Source organism: Bombus pascuorum, chromosome 7, assembly GCF_905332965.1.
Source record: "Bombus pascuorum chromosome 7, iyBomPasc1.1, whole genome shotgun sequence".
NCBI classification, from domain to species: domain Eukaryota; kingdom Metazoa; phylum Arthropoda; class Insecta; order Hymenoptera; family Apidae; genus Bombus; species Bombus pascuorum.
In genome coordinates, this window is record NC_083494.1 from 14565992 (window position 1) to 14587274 (window position 21283).

A 21283-nucleotide genomic window follows, 5' to 3' on the forward strand; every position below is an offset into this window, starting at 1 on the left:
CGGGACGACGATTTATCGGGAATAATAACCCGTAAACTCGGTCGAAAGAGAGGAACCAGTTTCTCTCGCGGGTAGAACCCATCTTTCGTTGCTGGATCTAGGTTCTTTGTGTCCATTATTCACCGTGGAACACCGTGACGACGCGCGTAACACGTTCGAGATTAGAACGAACAGCCAGAAATACGAATTCGTCTTTGGTTTTATCTCTAGCCACCGGTCTCAGTCTGCATCTCGCTTCTCTTTCCTCTACGTTTTGTTCTTTTCGTTGCTAGAAGGTCTTAATCGAACGCAAACGAATACAAAATACGTGGAAGTTGTTTCTTTGGCAGATAACGCGTCTGTCGCGAGTCGTTTTGTCCTTTTTGATAGATAAATTGCGTTGCTTTGACTATCCGAGAGACGAGAATAACGCGAGTCACGAAAAGGAGAGGAGAGCGGCGAAGTTTATTTGAAAGTTGAGATCGTTCGATGTTTATCTCGATTTCTGTTTCATGAATTTTTAAATCTACCTATAATTGGATAAGCTGTCTCGCGAATGTATTCCAACAGATACCACATTTTGCAATTAATGTTTTTAATCTAATCTGTATAGTCGAAACGTTATCGACAACGCGTGTCGATACTCGGCTACGATTAGTACATTGCTTACCGACTTATTAAAAGACAAATGATCAGAAGTACAGTTTTTAGATTATCGAAACTAAAACTTTATACAGCATCTGCAATAGCGGATGAAAGTTTAACGCTAATCTTCTGTCAATCAGTTTCTTCATTTTGCTCGATATAAAAATTTACATAAAGTTGGACGAACAAACGAAGTAACGATGAAGGTACAATTTTAAACTAAATTTTAAAACCGGTCGTTCGATCGGGCCCGGTCGACAGATTATTACACCGTCTTATAAATACTAAATAACTAACACGGTTCGTAGTTGTCTTTACTGTTACACGTGTACGCTGTCATACACTCGTGCTCTCTTTACGGATGATCGGGATACTTGCAAAATACGAAAGATACTCGAGGCGCCGAGTACGAAGATTAAAAAAGAAACAACGACGAAAATAACGAAGCCCGATGTTCAGCAAACCGGCGAAAAATATCTCCAAGAACGCTTATTGTTATCTTCCTCGCGCCGATCTCTTCTATCCTCGAAGGAGGTAAAACGAGTCCCGAGGCCATCGGTGCATCTGCAGTGTCCCGCAGGGCAAAAATACCGTCCGATCCTGACTAATAACCGTGATGGCGAAAAATGGCGGTGGCGCGAGCGAACGAAAGAACCGGAGGCCGCGGCAAAAAGCGGGAGAATCGCGCAGGGTGGCTGATCGATGATGTCAGAGGAGCGGAAAGGATGCGCGTTATCGACGCGTGCACGTGCGCTGGTATTCCGCAATTAAGTGGCCGCCTTCGTCTCCGCTTTTTCCCTCCTCTTTGCACCGCTTGCAAGAGAGACCGATCGCCCGGTAGCACGTGCACGCGCCGAGGGGCCAGCCGGTGCGCGAGAACACGAAAAAGAAACAAAGTAAAAAAAAAAAAAAGGAAAAGGAAAAAGAAAAAAGAAAAGAGCGAAAGAGGGGAAAAAGGATCGAGCATAGTGTTGCAGCTCGCCGTCTCGCGGAACGGTTTCACGATAAATGATAACCGCTTTAAATACCAGTTTAGCGCGTGTATCAGGAGAAGCGAGGTGAGCGCGCCTCGAGCCATGGAATCCCCTCGTTTCGACGATCGTCCTTTTGCCCGATTTATCACCGGTCGCGCCCTGAAACGCGCTCCTGCGACCGCAGCGGAGAGGCGCGAAGCGGAACGCCCGACAGGAAGCTGTAGCAGAGGACGAGACGTGCCGCTGGAAGCTCGATTTACACCTTCGCGTGCTGTACTTTAGGCCACTTTAGGCGAGTGGTTTAATCGGCGATGAAGGCGAGTTTCTTGTCAAGCGGCAAATTTATCGGTGGATGAAACGGTGGATCTAATGGATCTAAATTGAGATAGGCTGCGTTACGTTAAGTTTCAAAGTATTGGTAACGAACGTATTAAAGAGCCGCGAATACGAAGACGTTGTTCGTTGCGTAAGTCTTTTTAAGTTTCTTCGTCGGTGATCGGATTTTTGAAGTGTTTTCGAATGCGCGTAAAAGGAAGAACTTTTGATACGTAAGAGAAATTAGAGCGCGGAGAAACGACGAAGCAAAGCGAGACATTGTTTTGTCCGATATTCGTGGTGCGACGTTAATGGCTATTCCGGTTGCTGCGATAAAAAAGGAAGCTACTATCGTTTTTTAGACTACTTGTTGGCGAAGTAGAGTACATAGTTACAGTTTTTATCCGAACTCGCGAAAATGTTTCTGACAACGGGAAAGTAATGCGTGATTTACGTATACACACGTTACTCTTTTATCGTATTACTTCGATTATACGAAAATACGTTGGCTTAATTTCAACGTACGAACAATCGCCGTAATTTATAAATTGGATACGTTCGAGATTCGTCCATATTTCTCTCGCGTATTTCTAGGAGCAAAGTGAAAGGGGGGCGCGGAACGAGAACCGATACGAAACTTAATTAACAATGTAATAAACTGTCTTGTTCCTTCCTTTCCTATAATTTCACTCAATTTTTAGAGAACGCTATTTTAAACGTTTCTGTACTTTTACAACTTGCTTTGGTATTCTCAACTACCTGTGTCAAATAAGCTACAATTCTCCCTGTAACATTTCCAATTATTTGCTTCAAAACCGACAATACCCCCTATAGGACAAACGTGGAGATAAATAATTTATGTTTCAAAAAAAATCACCGTTAGTCACACGCTCGAATAAAAACAAAAAGCGTCGAACCGATCGACGCTCGAATCAAAGTTCCGCACACCGTTGGTCGAAACGTCACAGCGAAAAAAAATTGCACGTTGAAGGGTTAATGCAACCGTCAGTAACCCGCCAGCACATGTGTGCTCCCCAGAGGGGTCGTAGCATCGCACGAAAACGGTACGCTGCGCTCGTCTCACCAGGCAACCGACCGACCAACCAACCAAACGATCGCGCCGTTCTCCGTTCAGCCGCAGAGGGCAGGGACCCTTCTTATGCGCTCATCGAAGTCTCCGGCTCGGCGCGCGCGCTCTCGTCCAGCAGTAGGTCGAGCGAGGCCCGAAAAGCTCACGGCCTACGTCCTTGAGAGATCCTGCAGGCCGTGCACGCTGCGTCGAGCGGTAGACCGCAGACCTACCGTCTGTACGTGTTGTCGAGCCATACACACTCTCTATACGCTCTACTCGAGAGGCAGAGAGGCAGAGAGGCAGAGAGGCAGAGAGGCAGAAGAGGAGGAAACGGTGTACACAACGTTCGGCAGATACACGGACGATGGTTCCGTAGGACCGTGGTCGTAGGATCGCGACACGTGCAGCAACGGCAGCGGAGCGGCAGCATCGTGAACGTATACACACGTAGAGAAACACGGGCCACCTTTGGAGGTAGAAAAACGAGGGGCAACGTGGGGTACCAGGACAGTGGTCGGAAGAGGGAGAAGGAGGAAGAGGTGGAGGAGGATACTCGACCAGGTGGTAGTGGCGGCGAGGTGTAGAGAGGGGAAACGAGAGGTGGCTGGAACCGAGGTGGTGGTATAGCCTAGGGTAGGGGACCAGGTGAGGTCGCGGGGAGGGAAGTCGAAGAGTACCGCTATACCTGGAGTCGCTCGAGGCGAAATACATACCTACCTACCTACCTAGTATATATTCTCTCGGCTCGTTGTACTCGCTACGATCGTCTCTGTTCACCTCGTGGCGCCTATCTTGCTCGCGGCCCCGACTCTCTACCCCCTTTCGTCGGCGTGCCGAAGCCCCGGCAAGGTATACCGCTGTAAGTCCTCCATGATGCACGCCATAGAGCGCACCGCGGCCACCGTAAGACATTGCGCCAGCATGCAGTGTCTTACCTTGCCTTGCCAACGTCCGTCGCGGTGCGCCGTCCGTTTTCTTCTTACCGTCCGCACAGGCTTCGCAACTCGATCCAACGCGTCCGTCGTCGCTCTTTCCTTCCTGCTTTCCCATCGGAAGCTTCGAGTCCAGACGACTCGTCGTAACTCTTTTTCCTATATCTGCGTTTCTCCGCTGTCTCCGAGCAACTTCGAACCAAGCATATGTATATATATGTATGTATGTATGTATGTATGTATATATGTACGTATATATACTGTATATATATATATATGTACATATATATACGTATATATAGTGGATATAAAAATCATAGAGATTCCTACGTTTCTATCGGTGAAACTCTCGAGAATCGTTCAGTCGATTTACGTCGCGTTGCTCGATTTCTTCCGCCGACCAGCGTAGATTGACCTGTTTTCACGGCAGCGGATCAGGCTTCTATATAGTTGTTCTCGTTGAAGCGTATCTATGTAATTTCCCCAGGAAGTCGTTTTTCACGAGTTTCCCGCGGCAGTCGACAGCCGCCGCGTAGCTTCCCCGGCCGGAAGGGGGAAAAAAATTCGAGCAGCGAAGCCGCGGGGGCAGACCTGTCTCTTCCTTCGCAACATCCGGCTTCTCTCGGAGAAAAACAAATTCTCTCTCGGCTCCGGATAGAGAATTCGAGGAGATCAGCAGCCGAAGGTGCACCAAGGTAGTCTCGAAGAGGAACACGAAGAAGCGTTCTCCTCCTTCCCCACCTTTTCCTCCGCCACTACCTACCGCTACCTCTATCTCCTCCTTCCTCCACCTCCACCACGCGTACAGTCGTACGGTCGCCGGCGAGCAATACGGTTTACGGCCGCGTGACACTGTCCCGGACAACATCGGCGTCCACGAACAGCTGGATCCACGTTGGATCGGGTTGGATCGCAGTCAGACCTCCGTTCCTGGTGCACGTTGTCCCAGGATGGTATCGTGCTCGTCGCGGCATCGTTAATCGTGCGTAACGCGAGCCACCAGCAACGGCCAACATCGGTGATCATCGAGGACTTTGGTCCTTGGTGCCCTTGTTTCGTCCGAGCGAACAAAAGTCGTCGCATTCCTTCGTGTTTCTTTCGAGTTGATCGATGTTCCACGATATATTCTAACTGTATGTTCGAACATCACAGGCGCGTACATGTCGTGAACAACGTTCGAGTGTACAGTTGGAGACCAGTGGGTGAGGAAGAGAACGGCGCATACGTAGTACCACGGCAAGAAAGAAACCATCGTACCAACGAGGTGTTAATCCGGTGGATAAGCTAGCGGAACATACGTGTCCGTGTTCGGTCGCGAGTGAGAGTGTTTTTCGCGTGTAAACGCTAGCGTGGCGGCGTCCGGGCTCCTCGCGAGACGTCAACATCTGGTAGCGTGTATCCGGCCGCGCGAACGCGTGGACGTCCCGTTCTCCTGGCACACGGTGCGTGTCCGGGTTCCTCTGCCGGTGGATCTCTTCCGTGCGACCCGGACCTTCTCTCGTCTTGCAATTTTCACGAGGTTAACTCGGCTTCTGCCAGTGGCGTATACCGGCGTGTGTATCGTCGTGTCTGACGTTAACCGCTGCTTGGCTAGCACGCATACGAACCGTGCGTCTCGTTGCTCGATCCATCTATCGTCAAGGACAAACTGAATGGCTATCGTCCAAGTTTCGTTGTCGATTCCACTGTGACACTTTGTGCCCGTACGACTACCATCGTTATTCTCTATGAATTATATCTGGCGAAATATTAGCCTGTTGGACGAAGAATATCGAGCGTGCAGCATGCCGTGGCATAAGAGACAGGTCTCGACGATCGTTTTCTGACCGTTCCATCGATTCTTCAGTCAGCTGTCGACCAGAGGATTATTCCTGCCAGCTATCCCCGTGGACGTCCATCTTCTATTCGCAGAGGTTAGTCACTCTCCGCTTCGTTCCGGTATAGTACACACTCGTACGTGCGCTGCCTGTTCTCCGCGCGCCTCTGTGTACGTGCAGGTCCGCGCGAGCGTGTCTCGCATCCGTGGCTGTGTGTCTGATCGTGTGATCGACACACGCGCAAATACACAAACACGCGCACACACACTACCATGGCGTACACTCGTGTGGGCAGACGCTCTACGACTCTGGATCCGAGACATGTATGGGGAGAGACACGCACACGTGTATCACGCGCGTGTATATTCGACCGCGTGGATACGAGCGGTGCAACGATCTACTCGTCGCGAGAGTACGAGCGTGCGAGTGTGCGACGAGTTACGCGCGAGCGCAACCAGTCGTCCGTATTGCGAAAGCGGCTAACGCCGCGCGATTTTCAGTGGAAGCGTTTCGAGGTCTTTCGCGCGGACAAGTTTTCGACGGTTCGTCCAGGAAGCAGGAACGGGTTTCGCGTTCGATCCGCGAAAGCGGCGCGCGCACATAGGAAAGTGCCAATTTCCAAGTGGGAAAATTCTGTCGATCCGACGTTTCCTGCCGCAACTTTCGCGCTTTGCAGCAATATCTTTGCGGCGAAGCATTCGTAGAATGTGTGGTGTGAATTAGCAGAGCAACGACGTAGTAAGCGGTGGTTGGTTCGTCGAGATAGACGTCGATGGTCTTTCTGTGGTTTCGTTCTGTGAAAAATGCCGCGGTTTCTCAGCTATCTCTAATTTGACGAGAATTTGTGAACAAACGTGTATGCAGGTCGCTGCGAGTCGATCGACGAAAGCTATACATCGCCGAGAGATCGAGTTCACGGTTTGCGGCAGTTTGTTTCACGAGCAGTACGTTTGCTTCTCCAAGCTATTCGAGAAGTTTGCCAAGTGTACGAAGCTTGCTGGAAGTTGCCCGATAGATCGACGAGAGATGGACTTTGAGATTTAGGAAGCTTTGCTTCTGCTTTTTTCCAGGAGGATCGTGTCTCGTTCGAAGAAAATTTCGATAGGAGAATCTGACGCGAGATACGACAAAAGTATCATCGGTGACCAATTTGTGGACATTTTACGCATTATGGTTCTGTGCAGTTTCGTCCTGTGTGATGGCGTTTATTCTGTTAGAAAGTTTATTTAAGAAAATGCCTTATTTCGATCTCGTTCTATTTAATATTCTGGTTTAGAGATCGTATTTTCGGCCAAGTTTCCACCGTCAAAGCAGGAAATCTACCGTAAGACGAGTAAATAGGTGTATCGCACGAAAGATCGGTTTGGAGGTTTAAGGAGACGTTCGATTCAAGGTGTAGGCGTAATTACATCGTGCATTGGTAGTCAGAAAATAATGCCGAAGCGAGTTTGTTGTTGGACGATGTGCGGATTAGTCGAAGGTTTTATGTTTTACAGGATGTTAACGAACAGAAGTTCAAGGTTTCTCAGTGCGTGATGATCATAGAAGTGGAAATAAGATCTTTTCAAGGTTTCTCCGTGTGTAATAGCAGTAGAAGCAGGAATAAATTCCTATCGGTTAGAAAATCTTCTTATATCGAAGGACGTTTAATATTTCGTCGGAATTTTTGTACGAATGCCTGTGTGAAGTTTAGCGCGTAAGATATCGTATTAAAATGCAATTAATGTTTAGAAACGGCGTGTAAAATGAGAAGAAAATTTCAAGTTAGTCGAACAAAGTTGATTTCTTGGATATTTTTACGTGTAGCGTACGTGATCAAAATACGGGATTCGTTCCTTTATCTACCTGGATTAATTACATATTCATCGATGTTACTATGACGGTAGACGCGTCGTATTTTTTCGTGTTTGATATTCAGATTCATTGTCTCGAACAGTCCGGGTATATTTTATCACGTTATATTAATACGAATTTACGTCCGTGAAGCGAGAACTCGGTGACGAGGGTTTAACTCGGTTTACAGAGTTCCAAGATCGAAGAGTCGAAGAAATCAACGAATCGACCGTACTTTCTACGCGATTGTTTGTTTAATTTTTTACTAACACATTTACAAAGTCGACGTTCTCAATCGAAAATCACGAGTAGTAAAAATTAATTTAAACGGAAGATGATTATCGTAAATAACAGAGGATTTTTAACGAGCTCTCTTTGCCTGTTTGCTATCAAAGAGTCGCGGATAATCCAAAGATTATTCGCAAAGGTTAACCAAACTTGGCCAATTTACCATCGCGAGGAAGACGGAACGAAAGAGGCAGAAAAATAAGCAAATAGGTACACCTATCACGCTATACACGTGACAGGCAACGATTGAAACTCCGAGTCGATGGAGCACCTGCCATGTTTTGGCAGAGTTGGTAATTAACGCGCTCGTAACTTGAAATATGGCGCGTGAACGTACACAATATGTTCCAAACGACGTGTAAATATAACGCTACGTGCGCTAACATTAAAAAATATCCTACTACCCGTTTATTTCTTTACGTCCAGAAGACGAACAAATGTATTATTAAAAACCTATTCAAATATTTACGAACAACCATTCAGAATCGTCTATTAATCGATCAACAAAAAACATTGATAATTTATTCGACCGTGTACGACGATTGAACGACAGTAATAAACCGACGAAACGTAATAACAAGTATGCACAACGCGTAAATCGTGAAATCGACGAATAAAATAAAATGTACACGATAATCTGCGTACATCGTAGCTGGTTCTAGATCCTCGAGATTTTCGAGTGACAGTAATTTCAGCGACGCGGTCTGGAGAAACGTCATCGAGAATGAAATCCGTCGGATGACGCAGCCGTCCCTATACGCGTCGAAAAGACATATCGATCATTCTTTTCGAACGGTTCGCTCGATCGTTGGTGATTGGATCGTTTCGAAACGATCGTGCGGCAAATGCACGACGCACTGATCGAGCGCGTTCTGCTCGCTGACGAAACGATATCAATTTTATAGAAACGCGTTCGAAACATCTTTTTGCATCCGTCATGCGGGTAAGCGGTATGTTTGTAGCAAATTCTGCGGGTATAGTAACTCATCTTTTTGTGCAACCTTTGATCGTTAATACGTATCGACACCTACGCGTACGTATAATTTTAACATGGCGACGAATCTTTGACTCGCGTTCCGCAAATGCAACGTTACCTCCCAAAATCTTGTTTCCGTTCTTAAACAACTTCCAAGCGAATTGTGTAAAAAGGAAAGAAAGAAAGAATTGCGTGCTTGTATATTATAGGACACGCTCGTTCCTCCTTTATTCGCATTCTCCCGTTCATTTTCATTCACCGGGATAACCGAAATGAAATTACCCTCGATACGGCCGTTCGAATAAGATCGATGGATCCGACCGTGGAAGATAAATACGCGTCGGGTGTTATATTCGCATCCAGGATTATGCAACGACAGCGTGAAATTAGATCCCCGCCTCCTTAAGCGAACGCAACCGTACACCTTTGTTCTTCGGGGGCCGCGCGAGGCAGTTGGTCATCGCCTTTTTTTCCCCCGTCCCTTTTCACCCGAAACAGATCCATGATAACGTAATAGTTGCAACGATTGTTTCCATCCACGGTAAAATCTCTTGGACGCGATAGTGAAACGTTGCTTTGCACAATACACCTCCGTTACATCTCTGTTACACGCCTATGTATATCTGAAATATAGTTTCTTATCTGTCTTTGTACGTAGAAAAAGACACAGTCGATTTAAGAGAAACTCGTTGCAACGAAATTACACGAAATCGTTACGTCCCTCCGTTCGTTCGATCACGCTGGCTCCTCTTTTTTAAATTAAATTCGTTACTCGAGACAGAAAATTATCCGTTACCTGTCTATCCGTGTTACCGTTCGATCGTCGGGTATTTGATAAGTTTCACGATCGACCGAGTCAACCGTTAAAAATCCTTAGATTCCTGGTTCTGAATGTATATCAGGTGGAAAATGGAAGGTTAGAAGGAGACCGTGTGACACGATTCTCGCGACGTTAAATCGTGGATCTTGCTGTGATTGATTTACCGACGATTCAGCAGAGCAACGACGTTACTTCATTTCTCCTCGTTTCACGAGAATTCCCGGCTCTACGGTTAGAAAAATATCGGTAACGAGCGGCTGATTGGATTTTTACGCTTTTTACCGGCGTTTCGTGTCCGTTTCTCGCCGCGACACTCGAATACCGGATAAATGCTTCGACTCATCGCAAGAAAACGTTAGAATCTCTCTTTTTCGATTTCTCTGCTCCTCGTTTCTAAATGGATAGACGCTCCGAGGGAGGGGGAATTCTTCATCCTTCGAAGTATTTCGTCGCGTCGAGTATCGTCGCGAACGTCGAACGAAGCCGACGAGAGGAAAGAATTTTATAATAATTTCATTGCAATTTCATTAATCTTTATGACGCGCGAAGTTTTTACGACGTGGAAAACTGAAATTCCCGGCAACGATTATCCTTCACCTGGTTGGCTGTACGATTTTTATCTTCGTTAGAACAAAGTCCATCTAAGGTAAAAGAAACATCCCTGGAATTCTACTAGGACGCACAAAGTTATCTTGCTCGTTTTTTAATTATTCTTCGGGAATTTTTTCCCATTTGTAGAAATACCAGCCAAAAACCAGAACGACAGACTCGAAAATTAGAGAGTAGATAAGCAGGATAACGGAGAAATAGCAAGAGAGTGAGAACTGTATGTATGTCAGATTTGAAAATAAAATTATACAGTTAATCGTCATGCTTTCGTGTCTTAGAATCTAAAAAGAAAAAAAGAGAAAAAAAAAGGTAGAAGGAACGTATTGACCATTAAACGAAGCGCTATCTATTATGCTACTTACTGAATATGATTACCTTAGATTTCGAGTAATAGTATTAGCAGGTCAGGACGCTGCTTGTACGATGGTTCGCAATAAAGCAAATGATAAAACTGTCAGAAACGATCGGGAATGAACATAATTTCCTTAACACACATACCTGTCCAACTGTCCATCCAATATTTTCGCATTAACCCTAACATCGTAAAGCGACCACGATCTAACCGTTAGTCCATCGTAATATCAAACGTTTGCAGCTACGCATGCTTGCGAAAGTGGAAAGTGGAAAGATGCAAGAAACAAAGGACCTTAGTCACTTTATATAAGAAGTCGTCCGCCAAACATGCACTCCCTCCCTTCTTCTATCTTCACAGGATTTCGCGTTCGTCCACGGACCGTTGATATTTTCGCGTTGCATCGCAATATCGAATGGGAGTCGCGTGGAAAATGACGTAGCGACGATTTGAAGGAAACCGTGTAACGACAGATGGAATGAAAAGACGCGACGACAAATTCGATGGACCGATGCACTTAGAGGGAAAGATAAGATGCGTTGAAAAAGACTCTGAGCAAAGAGTATGAACGCTCGACTATGAGACATATTTTACACTGCCTTGGATCAAACAGCGTTCCACAGAAATTTCCACGCGAGACACGCGCGTCTGCTTCCTGTAAAAAAATTTCCTCGTTGTTTTCTCGAACGAAAGGTCGAGGAAATACGTCGATCGCATGTGGCACGTCAACGAACAGAACGTAGTATGCCCGTTAGCCGGCCAGGTCGAATTATTTACTGGGAGTACCGGCTGCTTTTACGGTCCGGATTTCTCTGGCCTTCTCGCGAGTCGCCGGCCCGCTTCAAAAGCGACGATACGTTATGCAAATGAGGGTACGTCAGCGAGATTCTCCCTTCGATTTGCATTAAGCTCGCATTCAGCGTCGCTAAGCACTTTCACCCGTTGAGCTACGAGCGTTGATCGAAACGGCCAACCGGAGCGCGACAAGGATCGAAATCCGATCCACTCGGGAAGAACGTGTCCCGACTTGCCATGCGAACGTTCCACTTTGTTCCGCGAATCTCTCTTTAACCCTTCGATTCGAACAATATCCGGAAAATTAGTTGCCATCGACTATCGACGAAAGACAGAAATTCAGTTTCGAATCTTTCGACGTTGGTTTCGTTCTATCGCACCTTGTGCCGGCTCGCTACGTAGTTTTCAACTTTGTCGAGACTGGACACGAGACAAGAGGTCGCTAGTTTTTCTATCCCCGCTTCGTAGAACCATGTCGCCTATAGTCTGTCCAACCAGACGAGAGAGTCGCGATCGCGTTTCGTTTATGTCTATTCTCTCGTCTCGTTGGACAGGCCACAAAGCGGTAGCCAGCGTGAGCGTAACTTCCGAAATTCCGGACGGTGTAACACAATTTCCACTCTTCCCGTTGGTTCGCCACAAATTTTACGGTCACTTTTCATCCAACACTTTGTGTTTGTGTATTTGAGGAATTACGTTGACGCTGGGTGCCACCTTCGGCGCTCGAATGGCACCGTTCTACGAAGCGGAGACACAAAAATCGATGTCCCGTTATGACAAAGTGTCCGAATAATAGTAAAAACTACGCGGCAGAGTAGTTTAAGGTGCGTAGAGCTGGACGAACGCGAAACGTTATGGAGATAAATTTCTGCTTTTCTCTAATAGCCAATCAGAACTTAGGTCGAGGATGCGCCTCGTATTTATTCTATAATACGAATAGTGTGTAGCAGCGGTGGCAAAGCTTTTTACGCGCGACTGCATTTAAGCAAATTGTGCGAATAATATTTATGGAGCTGTGCTGATGCGCCGGGCAGTTTTTAACGGGGGGAAAAAATTAATAGAAAATTAATGACGCGAGATTTCACAAAGCCCAACTCGCAACTAGGTTGCAGATTCTTTTGCGTTTATGGGGAATTCGAAGGTGCGGAAAGATGTACAGGATGCGCGTAATACGAAAGAATATATGAAATATCGGAAGCATAATAATGTCTGTAATATGGACAAAGTAGGTAAAACCTGACACATTTTACGTTTCAACCTACAAAATTTGCTCCTCATCCGTGCAATGATTCTAAACACGGTTCGCGTGAATAATCGGTTAGAGATTAATGATCCTTTGCTTGTAATAATAATTATCGGTAAAAAGTAGATATCCGATATTGTTGCAATAAACAATTAACCTGGTTACTTTCCAGTTTGTTCTTCTTTACGCGAGTGATCAATTCGATTAATGGAGCCAGTTGCTCCAAAGGCGTATCCGTATTGATAGTTAATGATCTTTACATGTTAATTGGAACAATTTTAATACACCTTGGTGATCACACGCGCGCCGAAGAAAAAGGCGTTTTTTTTTTTTCAGATTTTCTAATTAATTCTCATAGAAAACTCTCGCTGCTTCGAACAGCTGAAGTTTCTTATACTTTCATCGTAACGATATTTTTAATTAAAACGCCGTAAAAAGAAATATATTAATATCAGGTAAAGACGATTATATCGAGATCGAGATATTTTAGATTCCTGATCAAGGTAGATTATAATAGGACGCGTGTGTGCGCGCGTGTGTGTCAGCTGAAATGGAAAGAAACGGCGGTATTTTCTAACGCGTAACTAAACTTTTGATTAACGTGACTAGAGAAAAATTGGAGAAAAGTAACAACGAATGGGAAAAGTGTAGAGTTTAATCTCTCAAATTCGCTGGAATAGTTGGATTTTAGAGAGTGTACCATTTGTCTCGCAGCTCGAGTATTTAAACGAGTGCTTCTCACTTAGCACCTCGTAAATTTTGAATTGATGCGCGAAAGAAAAAGAAAAAGAAAAAAAAAGTGAAATACCGCTTTCTTAAGCACGCAATCTTGTGGCATTGGCTTTCTTGAAAATTGTTTGTTTCGTCTTCCTTCTTCTTCTTGTTCGTTTTTTTATTTCGTTCGCGAATGAAAGCTATATTAACATTTTACAATGACAGGATATTTTGCAACAGTTCAACGGTTTAAATATTCAACACGGAGGAACTAGTTTTATTACTCTCTCGATAAACGATCAGGTGCTAATGAAGTACGGATGAATTTTTTTTAATAAATTAATTTCTAGATATTACTTGAGCGGAATCTTGCTTTCAAGAATTATAGATGCCTTAAGGAGAATTTCCAAAAAAATCGTCGAAATTAATTAGCGAGAAATCGGCAAGAAAGTGGACACGAGTACTAAACACAGGTATGGCAAAGTGAAGCACAATACGGTAACGTATTAATTTCACGTGGAAATATAAATATTCAAAGAAACGAGAATATTCAAACTGGTAGAATCATGCAACGCACAATAGGCTAGTTACCTTAACCTACAGCATTATACTTTTCGTTCGAATTCTCTTTCGCATACGTACGATTATATCGTCGAACAAACTGCTATTACCATTATTATACCATTATTATAGCATTATTATTTGAATAGTAGCACGTAACATGGTACGCGATCTGGCGCGATCCTCCACGCAACGTGTCAAGGAATTTGGCGTCACGAGGTAAAGAAGAAACAACGTTACATGCTCGATGCAAACAAGCTCGACACACGACGATCGGTGAAAGTGAATTACGATCTCGGCGTCCGCTCGCAAACGTGCTTTCCTCCCGCTTTCAAAAACCCGTAAGAGCCGACGATTAGGCGAACGATCGACCCATCTGTTGGATTTTCTCGCGCGAAACTTTAATTTTAACCGCGAAACAGCGAATAATCGAGGGAAAGAATTTCCGCGCCACTCTGTCGCTTTTCACAACGTTCGTTCGATTCTGTAATTTAAATCTTATCGACGGATACTTGTTAATCGTTCGATTTTACATTCCACATTGTACAATATTCTTTGCTTCGTTGAGAGGGGAACCGCTGATTTATTTCGCTTTCGTTAGATCTAATCCGAGAAAGGGGACAAACTGGAATCGGTTGTGCCAATCGGTGGCAGTGTTGATAATGGCGACCGATCGTCGCGACGCGGTGGCGTTGCGTGCGCGTGACGGTTGCCGACGAAACGAATAATTGCTGAAAAATTCCTGGTCTCCATCGGCCGCGACCGCCGTGCTATTAATTAACTATAAAACATTCGCGATGGCGAACGTGTCGATCGGCGAACAGTTCTTTCTCGTCCCGACACTGTCAGCCTGTTTTGCACCAATGATCGCGGTTTTTGCGATCGTATCGGGGGCCTCTGATGCTCGACAGAGATGGTCATTCTACGCGAGCACGTAGCTCCAGGTCGGACGAAAATTTTACTGCCACGAAATCGCGCGACATTCTCTCAATGCTAATCGATGATCGACAGATTCTTTACGAGCGTTTAATTCGAACTGTTAGTTACTTAGAAGTTATCAAGTTTATTCAAAGAAGCTAATTATATTCAAGTTTCAACACTTTCTACCCTCCAGAAGACCCGTTCTTTCCTATTAACGAACGTATTTCAAGAATCGAACGATTCTTGGAAACAAGCCTGTATTTCACCGTAAATGCGACTTGTCGTTTGAATCATAATAATTTGCAATTCGAAGCATACACGTAATAACAGATATTAATAATACGACGACATCGTTTACTCAACTTTACGTGCGAGGAAAACGCTGATTTCTAAATTCAATTACGCTGTCGTCGATATCGCGGGACGTTAAAATACCTGTAGCTTCTAAATCTGTTGACTGGATCGTTCGTCCGCTCGTAACGCATCTCGTATACGCCACTAGAAGATAACTGGCGATCGAGTTAGTTCGTTTCGTTTACCAACGGATCGCTAACACGACATAATTCGCCTTCAATACATGTACAATAATGCGACATTAAACGAAGGGATTTTTAGGCAAGCAGCCGACGTGTTTGGCCATTGACAGAGTACTAGCAGACTGATCTCCCGCAGAAGGTGTAACAGGTTAAAGTATCAACGGTCGTCGTTATTCTTAACGATTGCCGCGTTATTTCCAACATCTCGTCCCATCTACCGGAATAACGCAACGTTGTATGTTTAAAAAAGCTTGGAGATTATAAAAAGACGACGAGATATTAAATTGACCGATTTCACGTTCCAAATACCGATGCTACTATTACGCTGCTTAACTGTGCGATCATTCGCGCAACTACCGTTGCAAATTCCAATTTCAAGCGAGATTTTCTTTAAAACTTGCGCGTACAGATATCGCACTTAATGGTGGTTCTTTTTAGGGAATTTTTACATTAGGCCAAACATTAGAGTAGCCTCGCAAAACCGCAAGACCATAATTCACACGGAGTCGAGAACGGCGAAGAATAGCAGCGTTACGAAGCAAAGGCGAAGAAACGAGCTTCGTACGGCGACTTGTTTGTTTCGCGGGAACATAAATTTCGTCACGCGTAACTCGACTGCAACTTTGTGTCGTTGCTACTTCGTCTTGGTCACGAATCATCGTGGCTGTTGAATTATGACTCGGATGCAGGTTACGCTCCTTCGAAAACCAAACCTCCGATCGAAGATCGCCGCTCGACTCTTTAAACTTTTTCATCGTGTCGCAATTACCACGCGCCAAGTGTCGCGAATCCTACGCATCTTTCGAACATACTCGTCGTCTATCGTCGAATATTTTATACGCTGGTTCGTGAATTTACGCGACACTTCTTTTTTTAAATTACGACATAATTCACGTAGGTTTTATGCGCGATCTTGATTCACGCGGTCGGAAAATACGTTTTCCTAAAAGTTTTAAAAGCAAATAATTTAGCAAATTTAAAACTAAACAAGTTACTGTATACGTTTATTACCGCTAGCTATTTAGTTTAGGAGATGTTTACACTGCCGTATGAGATACGAATAAAAGTACGTTACGTCGCGCTGGTCATCGTACGCGTACACAGTTTTTCTTTTATGTCGACAAACTTTATTTACGCGATTTTCATTCGCGTCAAACGAATCCACGCGAAGCGGATACTCCGCGTAAACCGAGGAACGAGATCGTACGGAAGCAAATGTCGATTTTCTCATCTCGTGTTTCTTCCTCCTTTCTTTTTTAACAAAGACAGAACTTCCTTCTCGATAAACGTACTCGTATTTAATTTAAGTTTACGTAGCTACGTACTGTATACAGTGAAACCGTTTGGTAATCACGGTTCTGCTTAATACATAACGATGTTTAGATCGCGTACGAGCAATTAAAATTAACAGACAACCGCAGCCTCGTCTATCCGCCGGCAACTAACGCGCATAGATAAGTATAAACGTATTTATAGACTCGGCTCGCAGATAACGAAATTCCAAATCGACTAGCTCCGCGGTAACGAGTTGCACTGCCGTGTTACGGATATTACTGTACGTTATTTAAATTTCTGTCTGCAGAATACAGCGAGTTCTTGGCACAACGGAAAAACCATTGGCGAATTCCTCGCGTTCCGTTCGTCAACGCCACTTACCCTAACGTCGACTCGCCACTTGCAACGTTAACGCTCGAAACAGGGTAAAAGAGAAAGGAATCGACAAACGGTCTAGCGAGAGATCGCTGATTGAAAAGTGGCTAATTCGCTTTTCTCGAAATATCGAATCATTCGTTTCGCTTTTGAATACACATAGATATCGCGTAAAGTATCGATATTGGAATATAAACGAGTACGTTAAGACGAGGATTATCAAAAATTTATCGCGTCTTTATAGTCTTCAGTAATCATAAAATTAGCAAATGTAGCATCTGTTAGAGCTAGAGTACAGGAATCGGGAGACAAATGGTTCAATGGATAAACTTGGTCGTTATCAGCAGAAGTTACGTAGATGTTAAATTAGTTTTCACGGAAATTGTAGAGTGTCTTGTAAGAGTTAAATACTTGAGAACTGAGAGGGAAAAGCGTCATTCAGCGAAAAATACAGGTAGCGTGAACGATGTCCCACAGTCTGTCGCAAGTAGTTCTAAAAGTATATAATAAATAATCTTTTTATAATCCTTTATCATTTATCACCATACGTATACCGACTTATATTTATAGCTGAGAAGATAAAAATTGTGTTTACACGGCCTTATTACTTTAAAAAGTACGAAATAACGTTAGTCCTTTCTAGATGCTTCGCTTCGTCCTCCAGGTAACTCTTAGTTCGTCTTCTTGGAATTCTTCTAGAATTCATTAGCTTGGCGAACTTAAATTTCGGGAGAATTTTATTCCATTTTGTGATTGATGATTTTACGTATTTTAATTAATCGTTTCTTTTTCCTTATGATCTTATCTTCCTTATATATACCTATATATTATTATTATACCTTTATATATTTTATTATACAGTTTATCTAGTTATATACCTCGTTGCATACCTGTTCAGTGTACGCGTTAATACATGGAATTTGCCCTTTTTCAATGCGTTTGTAAAAAACTGACCCTCGCGAGGGTAACATTTTATATTACGACGAACGGTATTGTCATCCACCAAATTTAGACTTCGTCGATATATCGTTTGATATGGATCAGGTTAATAAAATCGTCGAGAGGGCTACGTATCGATGATGTTGTACGCAGGTGGTCCGGTTGGTCGATTAATTTCCCAAAGCAGGATGCCTGGAAGACTCGCGCGCCAGGTGGTGAACGAGCAATTAAGCGATGGTAATTTAATCCTTGGCAATTGGGGTGTGTGTCTGTAGGTTTTGTTGGGACTACGTTTTGTTTCAAATTCCCAATTCCTAGTCTCGAATTAAAATTCCTATTCCGTTCGACTATCTCCTATAGTTTACGAACAATTTTTATTCTCTCAACTTTTCTCTCTTCTCGTTACTTTTTCGATCAGAAATTTTCATTCCAATTGTATTCTTCGTATCGTCGTCGAACGTTACACGACTACTACTGCGTATATACACGATTACAATTTTTTTTAACGGAAAGTCGCTCAATTTTGTTGGAAAATCCATGGAAACGACAACAATCCGCATTCTGGAGCATCTCGATGCGATTTTCAGAACAATACGATTCAGAGGCATCCAGTCGGTCGTTCGTGCACGCACATCCTCGCGCATACATAATTAATCACGTGTGCCTAAATAACAGGATTACGCAGACGCGACTAATTCGAACGTACAACGACTCCGTGGATTCGTCGTTCAAACATGGTCGTTCAGTTTATCGCTATTTTTTACAATCGCAACTTTTCTCGTTTCTTTTCTCTTTTTTCTTTTCCCCCTTTTCTCTGCTCGTAGAAGATTTGCAACGGTCGGAACGTCGTAAACTTAAACAGGAGAAAGTAATGCCTAGTCATTTATCCAGGCGATTAAACGCTTTAACTCGCCACAGACGTCTCGGTTTCGAGAGATGAAAATCGATAAGGATATGAATTATTATTTTCAGCTTGAGGCGATCGACGGATACTTTTGAGTATTATCGACAACCTCGACTCGCGGAATTTTTTTCTATCGAAAAAGGAGTACACCGCCGCTCGACAGTTTCCAATATTTGTAGCTCACGTAGCAAAAAAGAGAATTGTTTATATTCGTTTTCGAGATTTTTAAAGTGTAAACATATTTTGTCCCGTTTTAGCTTCTCAAATTTTTCGTGCTTTTTAACGTCATCGCGTTCCATCGTGATAAGTTTTACAACGAAATCGATATTGTTGTTAAATACCAGACGCGTGAGTTAAGTTTCGTGTCTGTTGGAAACAAAGCCAAATTTTATTTATCCGTCGCGCGATATAAACTTGGTCATGGAACGAATCATCGCCGATTCACATTGTCGCAAAACATTGTCGAGCGGTAAAATTTCAACCCAACGTCGCATGTCTTATTAGCTTGCGTTAGATCTTTGTATCCTTCGTACTTGAACATCCGAGAAGAAATTGAATGTGGATGTCCGCGTCAAACAGTGTCTCCGTCACGTTTATCGAACCGAATAAAAAAGTGAAACAAGCGGACGAAGAGTCTCGCCCGCGAGAAAGAAGAAAAAGAAGACGAACGATCGAGTGAGGACAATGTCTGCCTGTTTTTGGTCGAGCCACGGTCGGAAACTATGGAATAAAAATTCCTCGCACGGTTTCCTGGGAAACGAAAGCAAAATAACAAGTTCATCCGAATTCCACGGGCAGGCTGAAACGAAAACCGACCCCAACCCCGAGCCAGCCGCAATAAAAGTCTCGGCAATACGACGTAAACGCCATTTTTGGAATTTGAATTTGTCCGTTTCGCGTTTCGGTTAGCAGAGACACCTTTGGTTCGGATAAAACGTGAATTTCTCGTTCTTTGCGAAATAAGTTAGAATCGTCGCCATGGCCAGTTTCTGACACTCTAACGGAGTTTTATAAATCGCCAGTTTATTTGCTCTCAGCTACTTCGCTCTATCGTTTCGCGTTGTTTCCTTCTTTTCTTTTTTAACACGATCCCTCGTAAAGAAAGGGAGAAACGAGAATCGTAGAATCTTTCTGGGCGAGCTTGTTTGTTTCTCGCGAAATTGACGGCGGTGGTATTTTTGGAATCCGATTTGTAGAATTATCTGCAATAATCTTGGGGCCCGTTTATCGGATTTTAACGCTTCGACTACCGTCGTTGGCGCCTAACGGCGCTTAGTAAATTCGCGCTTGCGATACTGTAGGCGCCTGTAGGCGCTCGGAAAATTTTATCGACCGTAGTTGCAGCAAATCTCGTTTGAATCAGACGCGAGTGAATGCTGATTCGACAATTGGATTAGTCATTCCATTAGTCATATTTTCTTTAAAATACCTTTATTTTCCAATTGTTTCTTTTTATATGCTTAGAATGAAAAATTGGTTCGTGTTCCGATTCTGTGGAAATGGAAACGAAAAGAAGTACGCGAGACAATTACGATATATTTCTCGTATTATTTTACTTCCTCGTTACGTTACCGCGCTGCTAATTGATCTATTCACACCCTTGTTGTTAGTTCCTATTTAGCCTATCAAACATGGACACCACAATTATTAGCAATTACACTTGTCGCTTCTAAAAAGAAAAAGTCCGCGGTAGAACGTTAGGATGAACCATGCGAAGGCAGGCGCGCAACGAGTACAAGTAATACGAGTATACCGTACGCACGAAGCTGCGGTAATTCTCCAAATCATCCTCGATGTTCTTCCCCGTGCATCCGTCAAGAGTCCATTAAAAAGGAGCGAAGAAGAAGAAAGCTGCGAACAAGAGTCGCCAATGAGACGAACGACTCATACGTCCGTATACATGTTCATGTAGTTTTTCTTTTCTTTTTCCTTTTCGCGAGTATCTTCGACAACGTTGCACGTTTCACGAGATCGAAACTCGAATTTCATCCTCGGCTCGGTAAAGACGTCTTCGCTAATGACCCTAATCGTTTTATCGTCGCGATAAATTCCATCGAAACACGACGCTCAGCCGTGCCACGACGATTCGAAGGTGGTCGCTCGAGATTGCACTCTATTACCTTGCTATTACACGCTACCACCTGTCAGTAAGTACGCAGTTCTTTCCTGCCCGCTGCTAAATTGTTGTAGATATTGGCAAATATTTACTACGAACTATATATATATATAGGCGGATACGATGGGCGTTTTATTAAATTTATGGATGCAGTTTAATCTTAAACTGTGTTCACGAACCGCAGTGCACGTCGAGTTGACGAAGTCGATGATATCGATGAGCGATGGAAGGATTATCGGGATGGTTGCACCCCGCGGCGAGACACAGCCTACCGAAGCGTACTTATTACGCT

At 44.1% G+C, this 21283-nt stretch overlaps 1 protein-coding gene across 1 annotated transcript in view; it reads left to right on the top strand.

Moving 5' to 3' along the window:
- The first annotated feature begins 4405 nt into the window (after positions 1 to 4405).
- The window catches only part of LOC132909297 (protein sister of odd and bowel), a 130907-nt gene continuing 114029 nt past the window's right edge, over positions 4406 to 21283 (top strand). The window contains exon 1 of the mRNA XM_060964056.1: positions 4406 to 5830. The gene's annotated coding sequence lies outside the window, so the exon portion shown is untranslated. The remainder of the gene's footprint in view (positions 5831 to 21283) is intronic.